Source organism: Crocodylus porosus, unplaced genomic scaffold (genome assembly GCF_001723895.1).
Source record: "Crocodylus porosus isolate Cpor-Errol unplaced genomic scaffold, CroPor_comp1, whole genome shotgun sequence".
Classification (NCBI taxonomy): domain Eukaryota; kingdom Metazoa; phylum Chordata; order Crocodylia; family Crocodylidae; genus Crocodylus; species Crocodylus porosus.
Window position 1 is genome coordinate 8,279,767 of NW_017728916.1, and position 6,382 is coordinate 8,286,148.

Below are 6,382 nucleotides of genomic sequence, written 5' to 3' on the forward strand. Positions count from 1 at the left end.
CCTATGACCCCAGCTGACTTCCTGCCCTTTGGGCAGGGGGCTGGACTCGATGATCTCCCGAGGTCCCTTCCAGCCCTGATGTCTATGAAATCAATCCCCTTTCCACTCTACTTGGGCTTCAATTTTTTTTTTCTTACCTCCTTCTCCCCACCTATACCTTTCTTTCCTTAACGCAAATAATCCAGCCCTTTTTGTGTGGTCCATTACCTGGCAGTAACCCTGTGTAACAGGCTGCGATAGGCCAGAAATACCTTAATTGTAGTGACAGCAATAGAGACAGGATGCTAAAAATGTAGGGGTAGGTGTTGCGCTTTCCTCCGCCCTTCGTGGGGTACTTACTCCTGTCAGGGACTGTCAAGAGGTCTCGCTCCTAGGCACATGGTTTCCCTTTGTCTTTGTTCCCTTTCTTTTCTCTCCTTAGCACTCCTAGTTTTCTCCTTGTTTTCTTCTTGCCTCTCTTCTCTCATTTTTCATCTCTATTTTTAACTGCTGCTGCCTCCCTCTGCCCTTTTTTCCCCTCTAGGCTCTTATCTGTCTTGTCTTCTTCCTGCAGGAGTGGATCAGCGTTCCTGCCAGCTGGATTCCAGGCAGACAACCATCTCTCGGAGAAAAGCACCGTTACACTGCTGGTCTGCTTCTGCATGTGGGTACGGATTGGTATGTGGGAGAAATCCCACTTGGAAGTGGTGCCTTTCTGGAACGGGTGCTTTTTTAGCATAGGAATTCTGCTTTGAGCCAGCTTCCTGTTGCTGCTGCCTTATATAGAAATGTTTTATCATTCTATAAATACAGTATGTGTTTTATTAAAAAAGAAGACAGAAATGGATATGCAGGAACAAAATGCTGGAGGAATAACAGTCAGTGGCAGGGCCTCTCACAGACTTCCATCACCCCTTTCACTGCTGTGGTCAAGCTATTTTTGTATTCCATGAGAGAGCACTTTGCTGAAACTTCAGGTTCCTTCTTAAAAGGAAATTGGAAGAGGGGAAGGGTCTGTTTTAAAACTAGAAAATAAAGTTGTAAGCAGGAATGAGACTCTATAAAAATTTTAAGCTGAGAACCTCAAATCTCTATAACTCTAAATTCCCATTAGCTTGTGTAGTACAGGTCTGGGCCTAAATTAAGATTCCCAGTGAAGGGTATCCTGTAAATACTGCCTTCAGTTTACAGCAAGGCATGCAATAGCTCAGAAAGGATAAGTGAATTGGCCAAGGCCATACAGCAAATTAGTGGGATAGCCAGGAACAGAAACCTGGAGCCTTGGCTTCCAATGCTGTGTGTAACAACATCCTGTGTGCACAACCACTGCAAAAGGGAACTTAATGCAAAAAAAGAAAAAAAGAAAGACTTCTTGCAAAAAAAAGGGGGGGCCCTTGTTAATTTGGTAGCTCTTTTATTAAACCTCTACTGCACGTCACTAAAACGTTTGGATCCATCAGCTATGTTGTTAATGTAGCTTGGCACGGATTATACTGTGGACATGGGTGTCAGGAAAGGGCAAGTCTGCATGCCTATGCTGAGAAACCCCATTTTGTTGTTGTGGCGAAACCTATCCATTTGTTTCCTGAAATTTGAAGCTGAATCCTTGATGTTCTGCACTATTTGTTTGATTCGTGTTCCAATTCAAAGAAAGATGTTAGTGCATATCTACAACCAGCCTATTGAAAGCATCTAGCATTAATTAAGCTTTTGTTAATGTGCTGTACTCAGAGTGGGTGTGTATTGTTGTTCCAGTCACACTCAGAGCATTCCCTCCCTTCCAAGGCTGTTCAGAACATGAGACACAGATATTATTAATAAGATGCTTTTGGCAGTGCCTTTATCTAGTTTCTGAACTTTTTGTAATGAATTTAATTTACAGAAGATTAGCTTAAGACAGATACTGTATTAAAATATATAATTCATGGCAGTATGGATACTCTTGTGACGAAGGTAAATAGTACTGGGTAAGTGTACCTTTGAACTTCTGGTCTGGTAATTCTTTGTCACAGTTTTAGTCACTGTACTGAATCACCCCAGTCTTTTCCCTCTCCACCTTCTTTATCTGTAATATAGCATGCCTGAATAAGGTCAATACACAGTTTTTTTCCTGCTAAAAAGACGGTCATTTGTGACAAAGAAAACTTCTCAGGAAAAGAAAACTGAGAATTTGGCACAAGCTTATTTGCTGGAGTGGGTATAAATGCCTGTTTGTTTTATTATAGGCAGAGCTACCTAAAGCAACTTGACATCTCTTGCTTTAAACCCTGTTTTCAGTTGCCTATACCTTTGCCAAATTTGAAGCATTTAGGTTGAAATTTTTCATCGTGGGTATCTGCCTCGAGCTGATTTTTATTTACTTATTTATTTAAGTTTCAGCTAAAATGGCTCAGCTGTTCCTCAGAGCAAGGCTGGGAGGAAAAAAAAGAAGTTGTTTTGCTCATGTTAGAAAGCCACATCTTTTATAGGCATTCTACTGAGAAACTCTTACCCTTCACCTTCTCCTCCCTCGCCATGGTTTGGATCAGGGATTTGAAATTTAGGAGACATCTCCCTGATGTCAGAAACATGCTTTTTGCTGTCTTTATGAAACCTGCCCCAATTAGCACCAAACAGACCTTGGAAAATCATAGCTCGCCCATGCTCAGCTGAGTCTTGTTGGAATTCCTAAATTCTCTCTGCAGTGATCATGCCCCACAGATGAAATGAGCATGCTCAAGAGCTGCAGGGGCTGAGCAGTATTTTCCTTTGATTGTTCTTCATGGGGCACCAGAGTTGAGAATGCGGAGACTGTCTCTGCTGAGCTCTCTGGAGTTTTGCAGCCTGTTTGCAAAGAGCTACTCATAAGCGAGGGTAATTGGTCATAGGATCATGAGTTGTCACATCAGATGGAACCAGGAGCACATTTAGGTTTGTTATCTTGTCTTCTACATTAAGCAGAATTAAATGCTTTAAAAGATGTAAGAAACATTTCAAGTATGGAATAACTTGTCTCCAGGAAAAGAATGCTTCCTTAGCTCCATTAGTTGGAAGCCAATCAATGCCCCAAAGCAGGCAGGATTGTATCCCTCCCAAAATATTTTCATCCTTCCTGTTCTGCCTCTCTCATGCTCATTGACCATGTTGATGCTCTATCCTATTCTGAATTCCAGTAAGTTTTCAACCTCCACAAAATCTTTAGGCAATGAGTTCCACAAGCTAAAAGTGAGACGAAAAAAGAGGTCTGGTTGTATCAGTCTTGAATGTGTTATTTCACTGCCATAGTATGTTTCCTTACAAGAAAGGGTCAAACAAGAGGATTTGTTTTTTGTAAACAGTAAATTTCTTAGTGTAGACAAGACTCCCGAGGGGAAAATATAACAATGGTTAAAAAAGCCTTTCCTGTTTTAAATTGAACAAAGTGTAACATCTCAGTCAGTTCTGGGAAGATCACTGAACCTTTTAATCAAATCTATAAAGGCATCAAAGGGATCTGGATACTCAGTTCCCACTGAGTAAAATGAAAATGGGTTTTACTATAAAAAGTAATTAATCAGCAGGCTGAAAAGCTTTCAAACCCAAGCCCAAATGCTACAATTTTTAAGAAGCCCATGATTATTAAGATAGTGCTATTGAAAAATATGAGTAGGGGTATGGTAGATATGATTGAGCCAAATGAATATGCAGCATGCAAAATCTCCCATGAATGGGCATTAATAGTTATTTATTGAAATACTGTACACTACAAGAAGGGTTGAGTTACAAACCTTGTTAACAAAAAAAGAAATCCCACTTTCAATGGTTTTATTACTCAACAAAAAGAGTGTCTTAATCCTGGCCTGGAGTACAAACTCCTAGAAAACAGCCACCTTGAATATTCTGCCTCTGACACTGGACTCACTATAGACTTCCAAGTAACAAAGATGTGTTGTACAAGTCTCCGTGTGACAGGTTTTAAAACTATGTTTTTTCAAAAGGTGGGGAAGAAAACAAATATTTTAATAACTGTAAAGGTTTAACAAACCACCAAAAAAAATGTCAGTTTGAGCCACAAGTCTACCCTTAACTAACACTTCTGTGAGGTTTTATTTGATATTTAACCCACAGTCTGTTAAAGATGGAAAGTCTGTGGTAAGTTGAATTTCTTGGCCTTGGACCATTTTAGCACCAACTTAACTTGAACAGAGTTGTTTTGTATTCAGTGCCATACAACATGTCACACGGTGCTGGTAGTGCTTTAAAACTGCCTTCAGTGAACTTCTCTCCAAACGGGTGTCATGAAGGCAGGGTAGGTGCACCTTCTAGACTAACTGAATCAAAGATGCAAAAGCTTTCAGGAGCCATGGTTCACCTCATCAGAGATGTGGCTCACAAAAATTTATGCATCTCTGATTCAGTCAGTCTATAAAGCACATCTTTACCCTGCCTTCCGTATGACTTCTAACATAGCTAATTATTACCTTGGTTCAGATCTGATGACAAGCGTAGCAATCTAAACTACATCATACACCTATGGTTTGGATGAAACAAATCATTTCCCCCGCCCTGGGAACCCATGCACGGTATCAATGCACCATGCCTTATGAAATGTGTAAAGGACTAATCTTTGGGAGTGGAGTGCTCACGGGTCAGGCAGGGCCTACCCCAGTTAAGACATGTGCAAAGGCTGCCCTCCTGATGCAGGGGCAGAGGGGTCCCTTGAGGATGTCATCATGGCCCTGGTGGAATGAATGATAAAACTCCCATCTATTTCACTAGGGCCAGAATTATCCCTCTGTGTTTGCAGTAGCAAAGGGGGCTCAAACAAGTATGACTGGCTTATTCTGCTCTGTCCAGAACGGCGTGTAAGCAAGGTGCCAGCATCCTGTTTTCTGGAAGCTGTTAACTTGTAAAAGAAGAAATGGTGGAGTTCAGATGCTTTTTCTCGTGCAGTCTAGTGAACTCCATAACATTTGATCCACAGCCAAGAACAGATAAAAAGAACCATCTCATACAATATCTCAGTATTACAGGGGACACTAAAGCCATCTGGATAATGGAGAGTTCAGATAACTGAATGAATTTCGGTGGACTCAGCAGATATCAGGAGGCATCCAAGGAAACATGTTTTGGTCAAAATGTCACTTTTCAAATTGAGGGTGCTTCACGGTACTTAGGATGCTGCTACAATATGAGGAGGGAAGGAAAGATAGGATCAAAGGTGTTGTGTGAGTTGGAAAGATTATTTGAAATTATTGACAAAGTGGATGAAACTCAGGACTTAGTTCATATCCCAGAGGATGGGCCATCTATTACAAAAAGTAAGGTGTTTTGTATGGGATGTGCCAGAGGGGATTGGCAGGCATTTATTTAAGTTCTGAAAAAGAAAATGAATGTGGGATATAATATTAAGCTGGGTGTATTAATCAAGCAGAGAAGATGAGTCTTATCCCAGTGACTCTCCCATGACTACAAGAACATACTTCTACCAGCTGGCCAGGATGCCAGTGGGAAGAGAAGATGTTGTCGACCCCATGTCTCCCTACAGAAGAGGCAAGGAAGAACCATGGACTGTTGGATGAACAAAGCAAAACATGACTCGCCTGCCTGAGTACTGTTAAAACTTCCAGGAGTTAAATATTTGCCTGCTCAAGGTAATATAGTAGGTACAAAAGACACTTAAGCAACCTCCCATCTGAAGAAATGACCACCAATGTCTCGTGTCCTTCTGCTTCGCCTCATTAAGACATATAACACCATGGATCAGGTCTCCTGAATGGCCACGGACAAGAAGCTTCCTTGCAGTGAATGTGAGGTGTTCCTAAAGCAGTGATTCTCAACCAGGGTGCCTTGGGAACCTTGCAAGGGTGCCACAGGTGCGCAAACATGATGCACAGGAAAAACCCAGAGATTTCAAACTGGATTCCAGCATTAAAAACAGTCTGACCTGCTGTTGTCTCTTTGAGTGCCTTGCAATGGAAAGAAATCAATGCATTATTTTTCTGTAGTCATAAAACAAATGGTGCCTTAAGTCTACAAAGGTTGAGCATTAATGACCAGAAGGGAAAACATGCCTTTGCTGTCTTTTTTTGGGGACACTGTGGATGTGGAGATGCACCCGAGCACTGGCCTGGTGGGCAGGGTACCCGGCCTGCTCCGGGTTGGAATTTCATTCCTGAGGCAACTTCATTCAGACATCCAAGTGATTCCCAACCTGGTGGCCGCAGCACCCCGGGGTGCCCTGAGATGGGATGGGCTCCACCTTTCCCCTAAAGGTAAGCGTGTTCTCTTCCAGGTTGGTGAACCTCCTTCGGCGGGCTTTAAACTAGGCTCGTCGGGGGAGGGGGAAGATGAGGGCGGAGGAGACGATGAACTACCTGGCCCAGCAACAGCCAGCGAGCCCAGACCAATGGTCAAAAGGGAGAAACAGGTAAGTGATGGGGGA

General features: G+C 42.3%; 1 long non-coding RNA gene across 2 annotated transcripts in view; it reads left to right on the top strand.

Moving 5' to 3' along the window:
* The window catches only part of LOC109310989, a 2,900-nt gene extending 1,545 nt beyond the window's left edge, over positions 1-1,355 (top strand). For both annotated transcript variants that reach the window (XR_002101358.1, XR_002101359.1), the window contains one exon: positions 554-1,355. This is a non-coding gene — a long non-coding RNA (uncharacterized LOC109310989). The remainder of the gene's footprint in view (positions 1-553) is intronic.
* The last annotated feature ends 5,027 nt before the right edge of the window (positions 1,356-6,382 follow it).